Below are 21,152 nucleotides of genomic sequence, written 5' to 3' on the forward strand. Positions count from 1 at the left end.
AGCATTAGCTATTACTGGCGAAGCGTTTCCGTGTTCTTCTCTGTTTACTCCTGACAGTCCACCTGCGCAGCAACTATTTGGCCTTTGGGACAGCTTTGAATGTATCGGGTTGCAGAGATTAATGATAACCGGAAAACTCAGCCTCTGCAAAGGCTTCTCCCCACTCAGCACTGGGGTGACCAGGACTTTCAGGCATCCCATCCCACCGAGTCACACCTTCCCGGGGACCAAACGCCTGGCACGCCAAGCCCGGGTGATGCTCATCAGCATTGGGACCCTCGGCAGCGTGGCCAGGACCGCTGCTCCCCCCTAGCCATGCACAGCCTTGTGCTGGGTCCCCGCTGACAAGCACACCTTTCAGTGCACGCACTGCAGATACTGCGGTGTGGGCCAGCCCTAAACCTTGCCGGGAAAAATCAATAAGCATTATTTATAGACAGGGCTTTCACTAGGCAAAACTGGGGGTTTAGGCTTTTGTTATGCTAAGGGGGGAAAAAAAATTAAAAAGTTCATATTATTGTGGCTTCGGGTCTTATTTCAGCGTTCAAGAACTAGAGAAAATAGGAGAATGCCTTATGTTTAGTCCCTTAATTTATTTGAAAGCTGTTTGCAAACTAAAAGCTAGAGCTCCTGTCCCTGGGGAGGGAACCTGGGGTAGGAAGGGTAGATGAATTACAGAAAATAGTGCAGTTTTATACAAATATATAGCCAATTTAATAATATGTCTTTAGTTCTTCAATATGGGAAATCCAAAGTTTAAGGCACTTTTATGGAGCAGATTTCTCTGGCCCTTTATGGAAGGCATAATGAAAATAAAAAATTTTGGTTCTTTTACAGTGTTTTCAAATTTGACACTGAAGCTTTTTAATTGCTTTTAACAATTAATTTTAATATTTTTTAATTTTTCTTGTAACCTCTGACCTCAAACCCTGCTGATTTCATCTCACACATTCAGTGTAGGGCTCCTGCATAGCACCACGCAACTGCCATCGCAGTGCCCGTCCCCAAAGCCCCTCCTCTCTTCCCCTGCCCCTTGACAAGAGGCTGGCCATGGGGTTTCCCATGGAGAGAGAGATCTGAAAGCCTTAGATAACCTTTTTTAGATATCTACAAGAAGCTCTCCTGGATATTGGTACAAATTGCCTCATTTGCACAGGTCCCTGTACACTGAAAATATTTCAGCGAGGGCAGTTGATAGGAAATGAGACTGTTCTCACAGTCGTGCTCTCCCTCCTACCCAAGTCCTTGCCTTTGCTGGAGAGGAGTCTCTGTACAGCATGGAGGATGTTTCTTCCTCAAACCTCATTAAATCTAATTAAATAGCTTACAAAAGTATTTATGAAAACAAATTTTAAAATGGCCAAGGCATGCCAACAAGGAAGATATTTCTAATTCTGCTGGTGTCTTTTTGTGGATTTGGAGTCGGTTCAGAAGTGCACACTTGGAAGGTAATTGCTGACAGCATGCAGAATCCATCAAGCTATAATTAACACTCTACTATTATTCTAATTGCCTCACTCAAGCTTCTGTGTTTTTTAATTGTAGAGCAATTTGCCAATAGAGAATTTAATTGCAATACATATTTTATACATTTTGGGACAAAGTAGCATTATTTCCACTTCAGCAAAAATGTTCCTCTGTTTTTAATAGCTTGCTTTATTCTTTTCTGGGATTTTTTTTTTTTTTTTACCCAATAAAGGAATTTGATTGCAACCTCTTGTGAAATTAGTAATGATATAATATACAGGAGTGCCTGGAGGCTTCAGTTTGGATCATGACTCTATTAAGCTAGGAACTGTACATACATGTAGCAAGACACAGCCCTGAGGAGCTTGAAATCTAAACAGAGAAGACAAACTGAGGTGAGAACAGAAGTATTATCCCTATTTTACAGCTGGGGAACCGGAGCCCCAGATGACTCACCTTAGGTGACCCTGCGCACCTGGGGTGCAGCCAGGAACTCACACGAGCCCTGAATGCAGGGCACCCTTCGTCTTCAACATGAACTTATTTTCTGTCTCCTGGTTCCTTCAGAAGTATATCTCTGTAATTTGATTTGCAAGGAGACCTTCTAAATAACTTCTAACCACCTAGGATCTACAGTCACTTTTCATTACTGTCTCGGCTTTCAGAGCAAGACCCAGGAGACAGGAGCCCTGGTGAGGCTGCAGAGTACCCCAGCAGATGTGACATGCTGGATGGAGGACGGTAGCAATGCTGTCAGGCTTTGAGAGGGATGTGTTTGACTTCTCCTGGGGCAGGCTGAAGGTCAGAGGCAGTGAAATAGAAAAGGGTGGACCTTAGCTCATGTTGACCATCCTTGCATTTGACAATTTTCTTTCACTCCAGCTTGCTGCTTCTATCTGCAGGGCTACCAATCTCTCTATAACAATGTTTCTCTTCTTCTAATAATGCTCATGATGGCTTTCTACCCAACACTGATGGTGCTGAGGTATGCAGAATGTCCTATACCTATGGCTAGAATCCCTTATATTGTCACCCTGGTGCACTGACGTGTCAGTCAATATTATTATGGTGACAAATACTGAAAACGGTTACAGGAGGTGTGTTGGGTGGACAGTGTACAAGACCGCAGCAGTTACTCAGTGCAGCAACAGTGACATTTATACTAGTTAACAGTGGTCTTTGGTATTAGCTGCTCATGCCAAGCTGCATGGTTTGGCTCCCAGCATCCGGGTTGCAAGAGATGGTTTCTCTGGTATGACCAGATCAACTAAAGCATCAGCATTCCAGAGGTTTATTAGTTGATCTGGTTACACCAGATCTGCAAGGGCAATTTTATGGCATCTTGCCACCCAGAGCTGGTCTCTGTCTCTCTTGGATCCCAACCCTGCTCCTCAGAGCTCGTTTTGTTGGAACAACCTGCAAGATGTATGACGTGATCCAAAAGCGCCTAGCAGCAGTGAATAACGATAACATCACTTCTCACTGCTATAATGGGTGAAGCCGATTCAGCTTAGCAGGACGCAGCATATGACAGTGAGAATTAAAGGAAGAGATGATAAGGCAAGCTTCAGTATAGGGTCACTAACAATGCTGACATGAAAGTGTAGCTTGGGTTCAAACTCTGAAGATTTGGCCTTGCAATGACACAGAAGCCTTTTCTTCTGTTAAAATTAGAGACCGGTGCTTGAACTCTGGTCCTCCAGGAACATAAAGTCTTTGATCAAGATCATGCTTCGTTGATGTGAAAGTTCACTCAAGTAGCTGCTGTCATTTCATTTTTCACAGACAATGAGTTAAATTGCTTTCCCAGCCCGGGACTGGCACAGGCAGTTAGCAAAAGATGGTGCAAATAGGTAGATCCAATTAACTAAATCCATGTTCTGTCACAACATTGCCACCTCTGATCCTTTTTTTCCCCTTCCAAAGGACTTGTTATAAAACTTTTGTATAAATGTTTGTGTATTTATCTCATCCTTTTAAAAGTAGACTATCAGAAAAGCATGACAACAACTTAAAGCCAAGACAGAAGGGGGAGAGAACACGGACTGTTAGTGCTAGAAGATTGCCTGCCATTTGGATAGGCAAAATGCGTGATAAGAGTGAGGGTTTGAACATAAACCTGTGGTACACAAACCCGGAGCTTACACTCAATTGCTTAAAAGCATGTTTTTGTAGACAAAGCCATGGGCTAACTCCAAGAGCAGGAAGAAAACTGGTAGACCTGAAGTTTGAACAGTGTCTGTCTGCTTGGATCACACATTTCAGCATGACATTACTCTCCCCTAATCATGCTCGAGATCCAAAATCCAGAAGTTTCCCCAAGCCCAGGGAGAGATTTGGCCCCATGCGTGAGCTGGCAGGTATCAGGGTTTGCTCTTCAGATCTGGGCTTGGACTCAGATCTGTGCCGAGCCTCCGACAGCAAGAACAGAGCTGGAGACACAGCTATTCCCGACAGTGACTAGCGCTAATAGTGTTTATGCTATGAAGAGCTCTATTAACTGGCATAATAACTATAATTATATGGTGTAACTTCTTTTTGTTGCTTTCACCTCTAGGCTGAGATGGAAGCGTGAAGTTCTTGCAGCCCCAGAGGAATGTGTTATATGAAATCATGCAAGTGGAGCAAAGAAGCTGGAATCCAGCTACAGCTAAAATAGGAGCCACCTGCCCCTGCTCAGAGACTATTAGAAAAAGATTTAGAAATATTAGAGAAGTAGGAGTTTCACTTCTGTTTCAGGTAGTCTTGATTTAAAACATCCCTATTTCTTCATTCTGGACAAGCCTCCTCTGAAAAGGGCAAGAGACTTCAGGTGCATCTGAAAAACAGTGAATGCTTTATTTTACTGCAAACTCTTGCCTCAATATAAGTGGAAAAATGAGCCTCCAGCTCGCTTAATAAAAGTGACAGGCTCCAAAGTGTTTCCAGAATAAAGCTTGTATTTTCTTGCTGATGGCTGTTGACTTCCAGTGACTTTCACAGCAAACGAAGGAAACTCACATCTTCCCAAAACAACCCACACCTCTGTGGGCTCAGAAGGTTGATAAGGAAAAGCCAAAATGGAGTAAGAGGAGGGTGCCCTCTCAAAAAGCAGTTAAGCTGAGTGTTTATTTAATAGCTCACTGTCAAGACTTCATACTACAGATGAAGGGCGCCATCAGCAAGGGTGGTCTCTGCCTGGAAATATTTTCAAGGCAAGTTTAGCTGAAAGTTGCACAAGTTATGGCTGTTCTCAAAGGTCCAGATCCCATGTAACAATGAAAGGAAGATGATTGCAGAATGACCACAGCAGCCAGAATTTGGAAGGATCTGGCAAGCAAGCACTGCCTTGCAGGTAAGAGCTAGGTTTTTTTCCAACTGTTGTACTTGATCTTTATCCACACTGGAAATAGGGCAAGATACCCTGTGACAACTTTTATTGGTACTCAGTTACTGCCTGTGTGATTACCATGGGCTGTTACTACAAAACTGCCTCTTGTTGCTTCATCTGGCTGGAAGATATTAGGAATTGTCCGCTGCTTCATCATACTTTGATCCCTTGTTTAGAAAAGAAGTCTGTTTCCTTGCTCTTGAGTGCCTTGTTCTTGGCTAGGGACTGAACTGCAGGCTGATATTTCTGTTTGGCCCTTGAAGCCAACTATTAACCACACTTCTTGTCCTGCTGGTACCACCCAGGAGTGCATCAATAGTGCAATACAAATGGCACAACATCATTATATGAAGAACAAAATATGTGGCAGGGCCCTGCTGTGGCTTAGAGGCTCTGAGAAGAATCTCTCAAAATATCTTAGACATCTGCCATGTGTAAAATCTCATGATTGTTCTTCAAATTCTTCTGTGGATACATCAGCCTCTCCTCTGCTTCTCTCCCTGTCTCCCTCTGCTAATGCATGTGCTTCTTACGAGCAATGTGTGACACAAGGGTTGTTTCCTCCACAGTTATTCTATCTATTTAATACCTGAGGTCATTATCCTCTGGTTTGAAACATCCTAAATCACTTCCATAGTGCACAGTTGGGATGACATGAAGGATTATGGCTTCATGTGGGAATAAGGAGGAGCAGATGAAGGCTTAATAGACACAGATCCTGTTTTATGCCAATGCCATAACTAATTAGAAACAGGGGGGGAAACAAGTAGATGGGAACTGTCTCAAACTTCTCTCAGAGTTTGCCATGACATATGAATGAGTCTTTAGCATCATCACACCAGCATTGCAGTAGTTGGACAACTTTGTCCACAGATGCAGTGGTAGATATTTGGGATTTGTATAAGCTCTGTGTGTCTCCATTGACACCCATTCCTCATATGCCTTCTCCATCTCCCACAAGATGTGAGCGACCACAGGAAGTTGCAGGGATGCATAATGACTGTTTCTGTTATATCCCAGGAGGATTATATTCCTTTTTCCTTTGAGATGAGGTTTCCGTCAACTTGGCAGTAATTCACACTGTAATGCAAGAGCTCACGCAGAAGTAATGAGTCTGAATCCATTGACTTGTGATCTGGAGACAGCACTGTTTGAAAAGGCACAAGTTGCCTCATGCCCCCTGCCACCCAACTTTTAAAAATAAAAAAACACCCCAATATGATGTAATTTGTCTCTTGGATTAGAAGAAACTACATAGAGCTTTTAGCCTCACAACTGTGTTGCTCTAGAGAGGAGATAAATTCAGCCAGGATTTTTTCTTTTCCTCTTTAGCTTCCATATTTTTCTCCAAGAGGGCTACGTTACTCCCCTTCCATCTCACTTGGCCAGAGCCTCTTTTTCTGGTTACCCTGGGCAATAGCATCTTCTATTCTGCTTTGGAGGATCCATAACCAGACACCTTGAAGATAAGCCCGTATCAACCAGCCATGTCTACCTCCTCACCTAGTTAGGGCAACATCATCTACTCCCAGGGCACTGAGAGTGGGTGAGTGAGGACAGCTTAGAGAACAGGCAATGTCCAACAGAAACCCCAAGTAAGAAGGTGGAAGGAGAAAGGAAAAAAAGGCCACTCTTTCTTCCTGCTTACCCCACACTCTTGAAGAGGTTTTTGCAGTCACTGAATCCAGCTAGCAGCAATGCAGTAAATAGCCACATGCCCTGCACACAGGCTCCCTGCCATAGGCAAGCACAGGCTTGTTAAGAGGAGGAAGGGGAGTTGAGCGCCTTCCCTTCTGCTCCATCAGCACCATCTAATGATACATAAGACCTTGGCTGTGTAGCCCTTCCCTTTGAACCAGGGCTGTCTGCAGCAGAGGTAAAGTCTGCTGTCCCCAGCATTTATGCGGTGTATGGGTGTCTGTAAGCTGGTGCTCCCTGGCTGGGCCTTTCCAGATGGACTACACCTGTGGGGAGAATATCAGCTGTGAGTTATCACTGCCAATCTCATGTCCAGGCACCACATGCACTGCTTCAAGCTTTTATCTTTCAAGGGACGCTTGAGGGTGAAATGGTAGGCAACGGATACTATTTTTTCACACGATGACCTTGCTGGCTGTTTTGCTAGAAATACCAGAGCTGCGCTTCAGATGACTCCTTGTTCCTGACTGTAGAACTTGTCCTTGTTTCAGGCAGAAGGGAGTGTCTCTGGGGTGTGCTGGATGTTTTGGAGTGCATGGTAGAGCCTTGTGACACTTGGAACATCTGTGGTGGTCCTAAGCTACAAAGTGAGGGGTAAGTGAATGAAAATTGCTTCTCTTGTTAAATAGTATTTTATGAAGTGCTACCTTGTTTTGTGTTGTTCACCTCCAGCTGTGACTAGCAACGGCTGGGTGACTCTATCTGAGTTACTGCATTGTTTGAGCTGGTGCCTCTGTGTAAGGTGTTTCCTCGGGACTTCACGTACCTTCTCTGCTTCTGCACGGAGCCCAGTCTTGGATGTGCTCAGAAGGGTTTCTGGTTCCAATGCCGAGGGCATTTTCAGATGCTTTCCATAAGGACTGATGGTTTCTCTTGGCTCTCTGGCTGATGGCTTTGAGACTGGAGTAGTAGTTCTCCTAAACGTCTTCCTTTGGCAGCTGGGCAGAAGGCAAACAGGCAGAATGCAATATAGACAGGAGGTCTGTATGTACCACAATGTGTATATTAGTGCAAAGCTCAGACTGGCCTGTCTCTGAGATACCCAGATTGCATAGGTTTCAACAGCTTCCTTACATATGGCAGCCTGCAGGTGATTAGAATCCTCTAATAGATCATCCATAATTTAATAAAAGTTAGCTTGCTGTATTAATGTAAGGCAACACATTGGAAAAAAGTCATTAATCATAGCAAGTCTTGATGGCTGCTGAGTCTGCACCTGCGAAGCTGGAGCCTTGGGAAATAGTATTTTGAGCAATCTACATGGCTTTGACAGAATGCCTGTAAGTTTTTCCCATTACATCATTACTGGGGCCAAAACAAAGGCTATCTGGGTTGCTCAAGGAAGTGTATTGTGGAAAACAATCCTACTTTGATGACTGATCCAGGCATTTATTTAGGCAAAGCAGAAGCAGTTGCACTGGCTCATTTGATCTGCGCTGTTAATAGGAGACAGCTCAGTGCATGCTTTTGTTATACTTGCTCTTGCTTGCATAAGTTCTTGAGATATTTTTTTTTAATGAACAAAACTGTCTATCCCTTCACGTGGCAATCATGCCAGTGTCACAATCTTAATTATCACTCAAATTTTCCAGATGGGATTTTTTCCAAAATCTGGCTCGGAAGAATTTGCCCAGGTTTAAGAAAGCCCCTCAATATAATACTGAACAACTAAAAAGGTATATGTATAAAGGAAGGAAAAAAAAAAAAAACCAAACAGGATGCCATGTGTATAGGCATGGGGTAAAAATAAAGCAATTACTTGATTTCTAGTTGTGCTGTTTTCGTACCAGGAACATGTCAGCAGCTCTCTGTATCCTTTTGCAGCAAGGATGCAAAAGTTACTGGTTCCCTGAAAGGGAAGGAAATCTGTTACACGAATCACAGTGGTCTCTGGGGCTGTAGTTGGAGCACCTTGCAAAGCATTTACTTTTTTAAACATTCATTCTCTGTTAACATTTCTCATATGTTAGTGCCTGATATTAAAGGCTTGATAAATTGTTTGTATGAAAGAAATGGCCAATTCACCTCTTTGGTATCAGACTTTGAAACTTTGTGTGCTCTTTATCTAGATATCCATTAAATAAGGATAAACTGACCTTCTGAAAAAATGAGTGGGGCTTTCAGCAATGTAATATCTGAAAATAAAAGGTGGAACTTGGTGGGGGAAGCTGACAAATGGGGGTTATGTTCTTCTCAGGTCTACGTAATGTGATAAAACATGGTGTCACTGAAGAATTTTTCTGCATTATAGCAGTTTCATCCTGTTTTAGATCTCTTCTAAGGGTTAATATTTGTCACCCCCAAAGCTGTGTGAGAGGAATGGGTTTTCAGCTGTACCTTGCTGGTGAGAAAGGCCACAGTAACCAGCAGGGCTTCACTGATTGGAATTGCAAGAACCTACAATGAGGAGAAATCTGCTCCACCCTCTGCTAAGGAAAAGCCACTGGCAATAAATTTTTCTTCCTAAGCTGGTCTTTAAAAGACTCAGCAAGACTTGGCCATAAACATTTCTTGCATAAAAGGTAGTAAACTGGATGTCCAACTCTACCCTCACAGGTACACCAGCACCCTGGGGCAGCTCTGATGGGCGCTGGCTCCGTAACTTCTCTTCCTGCAAAATGTCAAACAAGCAGTGGGCACTGAGGTCTTTCAGAGAAAGTTTGCAAAAAACAGGAAAAACTCGGCACACCTTCCCAGGGCACAGCTCCAGCCATGACAGCTGACGGGCTCTTCTGCATGCCTCTTCTCCTAAAGCATTGCAAACCGTAACGGGAAGGACCATAAAACTGGTGTCTGGGCAGCTGGAACTTGCGTCCTGCGGGATAATGGAGCATGCAGATTTACACCATTGTGGATTTGATCCAGACTGACTGTCTAGCTTGCAAGGATGTTGGAGGAGCCCGTGGGGGGAGCCCCCCCCACCCCAGCATCCTTCAGCAGAAGTCTTTCCCATCCGCTGCCCTTAGCTGTTAGATCATTTGTCTGCTTCATGGTCTGGTTTTGGCTAGGAATGGCACATCACCATCTCTTCCTAGTTTTTGGAATTAATTTTCCACAAACGTTATAGGGTGTGTCTATTTATTTCTTTTTCAAAAGGGGTTTTTAACTAGCTTTAAAGTGACCTCAAAAGCCTGCTTCACTATGAAGCAGGAGGAAAGCAGAGCTGTGTGCGTGCCTGCGTATTGCCTGCACGCACCAGACCCTGCAGCTACTCATTCCTTCTTGCACAGACAGCTCAGTGCAGGCAGCTGAGAGCGTGACAATAGCATTTGGATATCATCCCGTTTCCTCCCCCCTTAAACCTGAGTGTTGTCTTCCAGGTGTTACAGACGTTTTTGAAGTCAAAACACTTGCCAACTCCAATTAAACTTGTGGTTTGCAGACAAATTGGGAGCCGGCCGGAGAGGAAGCTGGCGGGAGAACAGCTTTGTACGTGTGCCGGGCTCCAGGACAACTAGGTTTCCATAGGTTTTGTGGAAATAGCCAGCAGGGCTGAGAAGAGATTGTCAGTGCTCTGCCTCTGATAAAGAAGGCATGGATGCACAGCTGCACTGCATCCGCAGTGAAGGACTGCACAAGAGCAGGGACATGTTTTGGTTGGGTATGGTGAGCTCCTGTTCAATACTGCAAAATTGGAGAACTCAGATTTGTCCAGCTTGTGGTCCAAAAGTACAGCCTAAATGCCACCTCTCTGGGTGTCCTGCCTGCAGGGGCACCAGCGGTCAGCTGCAGCAATCTGGAATTAGGTTTTGCATGGGTATGGTCTGCTTATCTTCTGGGGTACCTCTATATCCTTCCTCCCTTCCTCCCTTCCTCCCTTCCTCCCTTCCTCCCTTCCTCCCTTCCTCCCTTCCTCCCTTCCTCCCTTCCTCCCTTCCTCCCTTCCTCCCTTCCTCCCTTCCTCCCTTCCTCCCTTCCTCCCTTCCTCCCTTCCTCCCTTCCTCCCTTCCTCCCTTCCTCCCTTCCTCCCTTCCTCCCTTCCTCCCTTCCTCCCTTCCTCCCTTCCTCCCTTCCTCCCTTCCTCCCTTCCTCCCTTCCTCCCTTCCTCCCTTCCTCCCTTCCTTCTCTATTTTTGGCTGATTCAGTCACCAATCCTTTCTTCTACCTCATCCAGTCCTGTGCTCCTATCTTATTCTTTGCAGGACCTGGTCAGAACAGGGCTCATTTACTCTCACTTCTTTGCAAATGATTTCTGGACATTTGAGGTGTCATTTCATGCAAAGTATCTCATCAGGCTAAGAGGTAGCTTGAGGCCATTTGTAATGCATTTCTTTTAAAATGCAATGGGAAATGGTTTTCCCAACTGGGAATATTTTAGAGACCTTTGAACAATGTAATTCTTAGATTGCGTGGTGATGACGTTCAAACACTTGGGTTTTGTTTGGGGGTAAGGGGGAAGGTTATTTTGATCCTTTTCTCTACTTGCAACTTTGTGAACGGATACATTTTGAACAGTGACATAAAAAAGGACATTCAATTTTGGCACTTGCCTGAAATGGGATACTGGATTTAAATAATGGATCAAAATGGCCTCAAATCTAAACATTTCCTGCAGAAAAGTTTGTTTTGACAATTTTTTGCTGTGGGAATATATGGTATAGTGAGGAAACTACTCATCAGTTCTAGCATTTGATACTATTGGAGAGGTCTTTTCCATCTTAAAACAAATATTACCTTCACTTTGCATCCACTCTGCCAGTCTAAGTGGAATCTGAGAGCAAAGTCAGACACAAACCCAGAAGGTAACAGAGCTTATTAGATTGGGGGTGACTTCCAGTGCATCTCACTGTCTTGTTTCAGTAATCTTTCCAACCTGGCCATCTGCATTGCAAATGCATCCACAGATAACATGTCCCTGGTGTTGCAATGATGTTTCTCCCCAGCCTCCTGGTGGTTCAGCTCAGGGAGATTTCCAGCCCTCTTGCTGAAGTTACTTGCTGTTCTCTGCCTGAAGGCACTACAACCATCTCCCAAAATGTCTGCATGCCCTTGCCATGGCCTTGTGCCATACCCTTTTAGATTTTGCTTGCTGTACCCTGTCTGACAGGCATCACTTTCATTTACTGCCCCTACTACACCCATAAAAGCTCCACACTGGTGTCTCTGAAAGCCCTAGAATAAGCTGTGCTATGGCAGAAGAAAAGCACTTGATTGCTGTTGTGAATGTGAGGATAAAGAGGATTGGGGAATAGTGCCAAATGACTTTTTTAAAAATCCTGCACTTGCAGTAGAAAGTATGTTCTGCGTCCCCTGTAGGAAGTGCCTTTGGTCCAGTCACCACTGGGGCATTTTGGATGGCAGAGATGGGAATCTGGAGACCCCCACAGAGGTCTGTGGCTCTTTGATGGCTGGAAATGAGCCCACATCCATCATGCTTCCCACCAGCGAGACTTTTGCTTAGACATTCCTAGTGTTGGTGGCCACATGGTGTTCTGGGTGGCCGGGCAGCATATGAGTTTTCAAAATCAGCTGCTTTGAGTGGCCACCAGACCCTGATCCTGTGAGCAAGAGCCATGCCCTGCTGTTTGCCCACCACCCTAAGAAGGAACGTGCAGGTCTCAGACTTTTGCCTCCTGGAAGCCTCTCTCCTCCTGCAGCCTTCTTCCTGACCACATTTCTGTTTTTCCTCTTGACTGTTTCTTCATTCTTCACCCCCCCCCCCTCCCCTCCATCTGGTTTCTATCTGGACTAAACAGATGTTTTTCCACTTCTTAAATGTCCTGTATGCTCACCTTGCTGATGTCTAACAGTGATTGCTCATTCTTCTTTCCCCAGGTGTAAAACTTATAAAACTGGAGGGGCTGGGGGAGAACCAGCTTCTCGTAATACCTCGGTGTGCATTTAGTGCTGGATGGAGGGATGAGGGAAACCTCTCCAATTATTCACCTTGCAGCCTAGAACCCTGTTACTCCTTTCAGGTCCCCTTTCCATTGCCAGTGTATACAGAGGATCAGACCTGTGATTTATGCCAGGGCAGTGTGTATAATATGCTCGCTTTCATGTTAGAAATGTTTAACAAATCCATAAGGTATCAAAAGAACTTGCAGAGGAGATTTGCTAAGAAGGGCTTGTGGATAAACCTTTCGGACTTGGCTGGAAAGCAGACATACACAGTTTATTGCTTCCCCCTGCTGTGGAGTGACAATAGGTTAATTGTAGATTTTTCCTTAAAATAAAAAGTTCCTCGCTTGGCAATTCAATCAAGTGGTATCTGTCATGCGGAGGTCTTGTGAAGGATTTATTTCCATTTTAAGTAATGTTTTGGAGGTGCATGCTCCATATGGAATACATTAGATAGACAGCGGCAAGGTCTGCTGGCATGTTTGCGGGGCTGGGGAAGGTATGTGTCCTGTGGGCACTGGGGTTCGGCAGCGGGGATCTTCTGCAGTTCAGCAGGGATCTGGTTTCCCCTCACCCTCTTTCTCTCCTTTTCCCCTTACATGGCTCTGAAGGTCTCTGGGGGAGGGTTTTCCCAGCATCCCCCATGGAGGGACCGGGAGCATCATGACAGAGGGGCATCTGCCCATTGCCAGGTGCCTGGCAGGAGAAGGACCCCATGTCCTTGTCCACCAGAGCAGGAAGCCATGGGCTCTCCCGGTGCCCATAGGGCAGAAATCCCAGTGCAGATACCAGCTCCTGTCCTTGGGGCAGTGTGGGCACAGCAGTCCCCAGTCCTTGCAGGGCTTCCTGGGGTAGCAGAATTGCTCTGAGCTGCTCTGGGTCCCAGAGCTGGTGGCAGCCACTGTGGGTGGCTCTTCCTGGCCATGGCAATGCCCAGTTCCTGGGCAGGGGCAACTGAGGATGGGGCTAAGGTGAAGAACTACTTCTTCCCTGGAAAAAAAACAACTACCTTCTGTGATGGGAACCAAATGACCAAGTAAAATAATGTCATTTGGAAGCTGCTCTCTGCTTGGCTTTTCTACTTATTTATTTTTTTAGTTGGCTGGACTCTTTCTCCAGTAAAAACAGTAACCAGAGGTGGGATAAGCAAGCAAGATACTTGCAGGGCAAGTGTCTGCCAGGTTTGAACCTGGGTGTCATAGTCCTCTGCTGCTGGGAGCTGCTGGTTGATCGGGAGGTGGGTGCTGACCCCCAGCCACCCTGGGCTCTGGGGCAGCCCCTCCTGCTTTGCTTTAGGTTATGGAAACTGTCCTCCTTAGAGACCATATCTGCAAGCACTGGCATTTTCCACGCTGCCTGCCAAAGGGAGCCGTGCAGTGCGGATTAGCGATTGAGCGTGTGTGTTTTCTCGCACTGGGCTGCAGCGCTCGCTGGAGCACAACCTGCTCTCCTGGGGGGTTTGGTTTTTGTCATGCACCAGCTGCCAGGACCAGAGCACCCACGTTATTGCTCTGCAGGTGCCTGGCTGCAAAGGGTGCTTTGCTCTGCTGCAAATGAGCTGGGAGAAGTCCCTGTAAGCGTGCTCTGGCCCTGGCAAGGAGCAGCAGGGAACGGGAATTGCTTTTGCTGTGAATTGGCTCTCGTAGGTGCCCTCTATAATATCTGTGGTCAGATGAATGCACCCGCTACAAGCAGGTGTGAGCACAGTGCTGCACCATTAGAGGGGCTTGGAGACATGAAACAATGAACTGCACAGAGTAAAAACCAACCAACCCAAAAGCAACAACCTGAACAACTTAATGCCATTTTAATCTAGATCTGCCTGTTAATACAGCTGTAGATTCACAGCATAGTGCACTTCGGCACTGCCTCACCATACCATGTCTGGTCATGAAAGTTTGTAGGTTCCAATGCTCACAGCCCCAGGGAGCAGGGGGCACCTTCCCTGCAATTTCTGCCAGTCCCAGAAAGAGCAAAAATATCCCCATGTGCCTCAGAGGAAGCCCCATAATATGGGGGCAGAGAGGAGAGCCAAAAGATGGTTTTCAGTTGCATGTATGAAAATACGTTGTAAAGACAGAGAAAATCCAGCCCATTTGGCCAGGGAGAGCTGGGTCTCTGTTCAGGCATCTCAGCATCGCACCCATTTAAGATCTTTTTGGATATTGGACACTTCTCTGGGTGGCTGAATTCAGTGGCCCTCCACAGCAGTGCTGGTGCCATGTGACTCTAGCACCATTGACGGCAGAAAAGAAGTTTAATTTTCCACAAAACATATTTCCCTTAAACTTTCTGACCTTGAAGTTTTCAGCCAGAGCTTTGGTATTTCAAGTTCCCCAACCCAGTGAAAGATGAAACTCGGTGCGGAGCGGACGGGGTGCAGCAGGCGCGTTACTAATGGGATGTGGAAGTGCCATATGGTCCTGAAAAATCACTGTCAGTGAGACAACATTGAGGAGCCTCCCCTCAGAGGGGAAGGGGGGGAGAGGCAATTAATCATCTTCACCCCTAATAAGTATGTGAGCTCTCATACCAACCGGTGCTCTTGCTGGAGGAGCAAAACTTCAAAGCACCCGCTGCCCTGAAGCCCAGCAGATGCATGGGGCGTTGCTGAGCAGAGGCTGCATCACGCTGGGTTACAGTATATGCGTCTGAAAGTGCCGAGAACTGGTGACAAACATGACAGGGATGGCTGTAAATGCTCCCTTGGGATGGGGATATTGTGTTTTACAGGGCTTCACCCGGAGCGCGCAGCTCGCAGCATCCTCGGCTCGTCCTGACACCGGTCTCTGTGTCTACGGGGCTACCAGGGGAAGGGTGCTCCTGGGGTTTCCAGCTGGAGGGCTTTAATTACTCTTTAAATGTTTAAGGGGTTCTCAAAGCAAGGAAGAATTAACTCCTGTGAACACTTGACTGTGTTGGCCTCATGGGGCCTGAGTCCCTGTTAGATTAGTTGTGCGAGTGCAATGCTTAATAAACGTGTTTCTGAAGCCATTGGCTGACTTTCCACCACTGGCAAATCAGCAGCTCATTGTTCTTTTATCTTTAAGCTCTGGCTGGATGAAGCTGAAAGTGGTATTGGGGAAAAAACTGTTTATTCAGGCTTTTCTTACTTTAACAGACTTCCCTTTGTCCTAAGCACCTTTATTTCACACATTTCCGCTCGTGGTGGTGTCTGCAGTACCGTCCTCTGGCCACAGACAGGCTCGTACAACCTTTCCACTGTTTTAATTATAAACTTGGTGTTACGCTGGAAAATTCTCAAGCAAATAGTGTTTCAGCTCATCCCTACTTCCATTGTCAGTGGATAAAATAATACTTCCAAACCTCATAGCACTTCATAAATATCGCTGCCTGTGTAGAGAGCAGTAGGCATTTTCCAGAGCCCTGTTTGCCAGGCCACAGAGATTTTGAATATTTATTGGGAAGCTGCAGCTGGATGTGTTCCTGCCTGCAGTGTCGGCAGTTTCAGTTTGCTGGGAGCAGGAGTCAGGGCAGTGACTTGCTCAGGGCAAGCCTGCAACTTCCAGAGGAGTTTATGCATCCAAGTCCATTATCTCTGGAGCAGAGGGATTTGTCCCTCCCTGGTGCCGCTAGCGAGGAGGCAGACAGCAGGGTGCAGGTGATGCTGGTGCTGTAGGTGGGTGGGCAGCTCCTATGCAAATGCAACTGAGTGAGGAGCAGCTGAACTGGGAAGAGGATGCTGGAGGAATAAGCCCTTCATATGCCTCGGGCAGCTTTTTCTCTGCTTTCTGCTGAGACTGAATCTTCGAGAAGGGCCTTGGGAGCAGCTTAGAGTTTGTCCTTCTCCCATCTGTGCCAACTACACCTCTCCCTGATGGGTTTATTCCAGCACCAACACCACTGCCGCAGCCTCTCTGAGCTACTGTGGGAGCCACAGCACTTCACGTGGGGTATCCAGAATAAAGGAAGTCAAACCAAGCTGTCCTTGGCTCGTGTTTAGCTCTGGTTAAGCGAACAGGCTTTGCAAATTCTGCGCTCTGAACAAGATTCCACTTGTATTTCCACATGCGGCATTGTACTGAGCTGTAACATAAAGCAGATCCCGTAGAGGCTTGTGTGTGGAAAGGCCTCTGCCCGGGCAGAGATCAGCCACCAGCATCCTCCTCATGGTAGTGTTATCTGGTCACAAAAAGCCTTTGCAGAATAGCGTGGTGGAGATCTGGAGGTGAATATGTGTGGCACGTTGCTTAACCATAAAAACCCAATACCCAGCCTGGCGTATGGGTTTTGCTGGGATTTTTGTCAGATGTCTGAGCCTGAAAGTGTGCGTGTGTGTGTGTGTGCATGTTTTTCTCCCTCTTGTCCACTGTCAGCCCAAAAAGGTGACTTCCCTTTTCCACAAACTCTGCCTCTCTCCTGTGCCCAGGAAGGTGGCACTGCTCTTCCAGCAGCACTGCAAAATCAGTGGCTTTGATTTCCTGTATCAGTCTGGTGTATCTGTGGGGAAAAAAGCATCCATCTGATGAGCACAGTTGTGTCATTAGTCACAGGGAAGGCCCAAGAGCAGCCAAGCTAGAAACGACTGATGCTCTGAATGGGTATTGGAGACTTCCCGCTCGCTGTGGAGAGGGACACACGGGACTTGGCTGAGCATGCAGGGTTTCAGTTGGGAGCGAGAAGCAGTGGTTATATATCCAGTAATCTCTGGCAATTCACCGTATCCTAAAAATGTTGTTTCATTAAAGCTATTTTCTGAAGCAGCTCTTATGTCCCAGCAAGGGGAGGTAGGCCACTGAACCAGCTGTGGTTTCTTTTGCTAGTTTGCTATACTGGAGTTTTAAACTCCACTGCTCAGTTTGCCAACTGCTGTTCTTTCTGATGCTACCCAGTTGTTTTGCATGGCCTTGAAGTGGTTTCCCAGCTATTTGAACTCCCTAAATGACAATGCTTCATTATTGTCTGATGGAGAAGTGGAATCTTCTGTTTATATGTAAAGGTTCCCCTCCTTCCCCCCTACCTCCCTCAACATATGCAAAGGCACTGCAGAAACTGGAACCAGATAAAAAGAAGAAAACAGGCTTTTAAAGCAAGTTCTGAAGTGTAAAGATGTGAAGGCCACTCAGAAATCATTGCCTTGCGCTTTCTCCCACACTGTGATTCATTTGGTCCAATCCATCATTGATTCAACATGCTCATCCGCCAGAGCCTTCAAAGACAACTGTGCATCTGCTTTAGCCATTCATCAAGGAGGAGCACAAAAGAGAAGGGCAAAGGAAAATGTATTGCCAGCTCCCTTTGGTGCTGTTTAATGGGTGTGAAAAAAGGACAGTGGAGAAGCTTGGTTAATGAAAGCCAGGACGGCCAAGGAAGTGCCCCCGGGACATATATTTTTCTGCCCAGGTACGGGCCTTGCAAAATTTGATTCTGCAGAGGAACTTCAAACGCTGAGCAGGAGAGCCAAAATGAGGTCAACATGCAAAAGAGTAATCCAGTGCAGGTGCATGCTCTTCCTCAGATGTGGCCCCCCCAGCCTCATGCAGACACTGAGGGGAGAGGGGTTGTGGACCTCGCAGCCCCATTGTGTCTCTCATTTCCCTAATAAGCAACAAAGTACTTACAGGGAGATGATGGTCTGCTGTGCCAGAGAGCTCCCATAGCCTGATCCCTAAAAAGATGGCTTCACGTACATTTTCTTCAATTAAAAAACTTCAAGCAGCAAAAGGCAAAGAAAGGCCTTGTCTTTTGGGGCTGCTCATTCAGCTGCTGTCCTGTCTGCAAACCGCTTATCTTGCACATCTGCTGAAAGACGAGCCCCCGCAGCACAGTCCTCTGGTGCCCAGGAGTCACCAGCCCAAGCCCAGCTGTGTTGACTCGGATGTCAAGCTGCGTGCAGGTAGCCCTGGTGCATGGACCTGCTGCGAGCGCCTGGGGTACCTGACCTCACTGGCTCTGTGCTAGCACAGGCGTCTGCTCTATGCTCTGCTCTGAGGGGGAGGGGTATGGCTGAGCAGCCCCTCAAGCAGGACCACCACCTCTGACCAACCCAACGTGGCAGTAAACTCAAGTGTGTGATGGGCTCCGGGGGAAGTCTTTTGTCTTAACACAACCTGGAAGGTATTTTGTTGAGGCTGCTGGGCTTGTTCCTCATGTCATCTGTGACACTGCTGAGCTGTCTAGTGATGAAGGGAGGGATGTTTTACCTCATGAGTTTCTATTTATTTTCTTCCCTTCTCACATCGTCTTTCTGCTGACCCTTCTTCACCCCCTGTGGTCCTCCCTCATTCTGTCTGTCCCTCCTTCTCATGCACCTTTCCCCACGTGGAACGGAAGAGAAGGAAAGAGATGGCTGGTTTTTAGGAACAGGTTTGACACTTGTTTGTTCACCTTAAAAACCTGAGAATATCGGAGGGAAAATATTCTTTTTGCAATTCTTTAAGGCTGTAGGAAAAAATAAAAGGAAAAATAAGACAGTAACCTGTGAGAGTATCATGCCATCTGACTGCACAGCCCCATGATTCTCCAAACACACATGTTCAAATGATGCCAGTGGAGAACACCAAGCAGGACCATAGGAGAAGAAACACCTCTCCTCTTGCCCAAGCGGAGTCAAACCTGTGCAGGTGCTCAGGAGGCTGTTGATGTTTCTGACGCTGAAGCCAGAGTGCCACCAATTGCACAAGGAAGATGAATTTGCAGACGACCCGAGTTGTCTTTGTGTAACATCTCCTTTCCCAAAGGGAGCTAGGTACTTGAGATGTGACTCTGCTCTCCTTGGCAAAGAGTTAATATTGACAGGATTTTTTTTTTTTTTTTCTGAGCATCCTTGAAGCTCACCTCAAATTCCTGGGCCAGGGAACCCTCTGTTAACAGAGAGAATTATTTGTCCTTCTTTAGTGTGAGTTTATCTTGGTGGAGGAAGGTTGTTATGAGTTGCTCAGAGGAAGAAGGACACTCTGTATGATACCAGGGGGAAGACTCTTGGGCAATTTATTGGCTGGTATGGAGCAGCAAGTGATAGAACATGTCTTGCAGTTAATTATCTCACTTTTGGGGGAGGTTGAGGCCTCCTCCTGTGTTCTCATGTGATATTATTTATCACTGATATTATGTTCTTTTCAATCAAAGATGCTTAGCCTGAAGTTTTGTGAAGACTGCTTCCAAGTAGTTGAGCAACAATTTGTTCTCGGAATAAACCAATTTGCAGCTGGGGCCTGAAATGCTTTGAAGAAGATGAGTTTATACTTGCAGGCATTCTGCTTTATGCTTATCTTGATTTCGCCTTGCAGATCTTAGTCCAGATTTATAGCTGAGTGCAGACTTTTCTTCAGCTTCAGGATGGGGAGGGAAAGCACTCTGCTTCCCAGCAGCATGTGAATGGGTGAGCTCTTGTCCAAAATCCTTCCCCTGTGAATTAAATAGAGTTTCTGGACCTGTGTAATGCACTGGCCAGTGCGTGCTCGTTTCTGTCCTTTCCATACTGCAGGATATAGATGGAAGCTGGTATGAATTATTAATCTTTGTGCTTCAGTTCTGTAAAATGAGAGAGTTGGAGGTTACAACCTTCCTTGGAAAAGGTTGGAAACTCTGGACAAGAAGCTTTTTTTTTTTTTTTTTTTTTTTTTTTTAGTGCATCTATCACAGAAGCCCTGCTATATCTATATTTAGGTGGTTTGTCTTTCAGGCCAACTCTATAGACTTTCTTTTTTCGGTCTGTATGCTGCAGGTTGGGATTTGCTTTTCCTGGCTGTCTCCTCTTCAGCTTCCCTTATTAATGCCCTTGCTTTAACATTTTGCCTTTGAATTCTCTTGGTTTCAGTCAATTCTGGAACTTTAAAACTAAGGTCTGGGAGATCTCTGCTCATTTCCTTGCAGCTCAAATCAAGCATAGCAACCTCTTTCCACAAGTTCATCATAGTTACAGAAATATTCTAATTCTTGTGAGGTTTGAGTTTGCTAATGAAGAAAGCAGGACAATGTACGCTGCTAAATGAGCGTACTCATATTAAAAGGCACTTGATGGGAATCTGGGGCAGTGAAGTCACATAGCCCTACTCTGGGTGCGGTCAAAATTGTGAACAAACATCGGTTTTAGATAAAACAGTGTTCTAGCGTTAGTGTGCTTTTATAGAAAGTTAGTAGCATGGATGTTGACCTTATGTTTGGCAAAAGTAGACTACCCAGAACATGTATGCAAGGCAGATGGGGAATGTGATTTAATTAAAAAAGAAAATATTATGATATTCTGAGAACAAAGTGGTAAAATCTTCTGGCTGTGCAGGAATTTCTTTTGAGAAATGGAAGGCACTGAAAAGCTGGACTGGGAAGGGATAGGGTCTGAAACGTTCTCCCCAGTGGGGAGGAAGAGGGACGATCCTGGGGTATCTGGCTGGCAGCAGGGTTATCAGTTACTCTCTGGAGCAGCGATGGCTGGAGAGCTTCCAAGCACACTTTTTCCATAGGAGAGTGCCAGCTCGTTGGAGCCGAGGTGCTTCGCAGAAGAGGGTTTGATTCCAGCACGATACTGGCGATGGCTGGCTGCTGCTGGCACCCCCCGGCCCCACCTGCGTTGCCCACCTGCACCTGCATTTGCCCCGGGGCTCCCCCCCGAGCCCCCCGGATGCTGTGCCAGAAGCCTCGCACCGACTAAATCTCAAGACACCAGGTGATGAGATGGGGAGGTGGGAGCTGAGCTTGGTAAAGAGGAAAGTCCTTCACCCATCAGCGTTCCCACACATCCAGGTTTCCCTCCATCCCTCGGGGACGTTTAATAAAGACCTGGAGCCTGGGATTGCCGGCTCCAAGCTCCTCTGCT

The sequence above is a fragment of the Strix aluco genome, chromosome 11 (genome assembly GCF_031877795.1).
Source record: "Strix aluco isolate bStrAlu1 chromosome 11, bStrAlu1.hap1, whole genome shotgun sequence".
Lineage (NCBI taxonomy): Eukaryota > Metazoa > Chordata > Aves > Strigiformes > Strigidae > Strix > Strix aluco.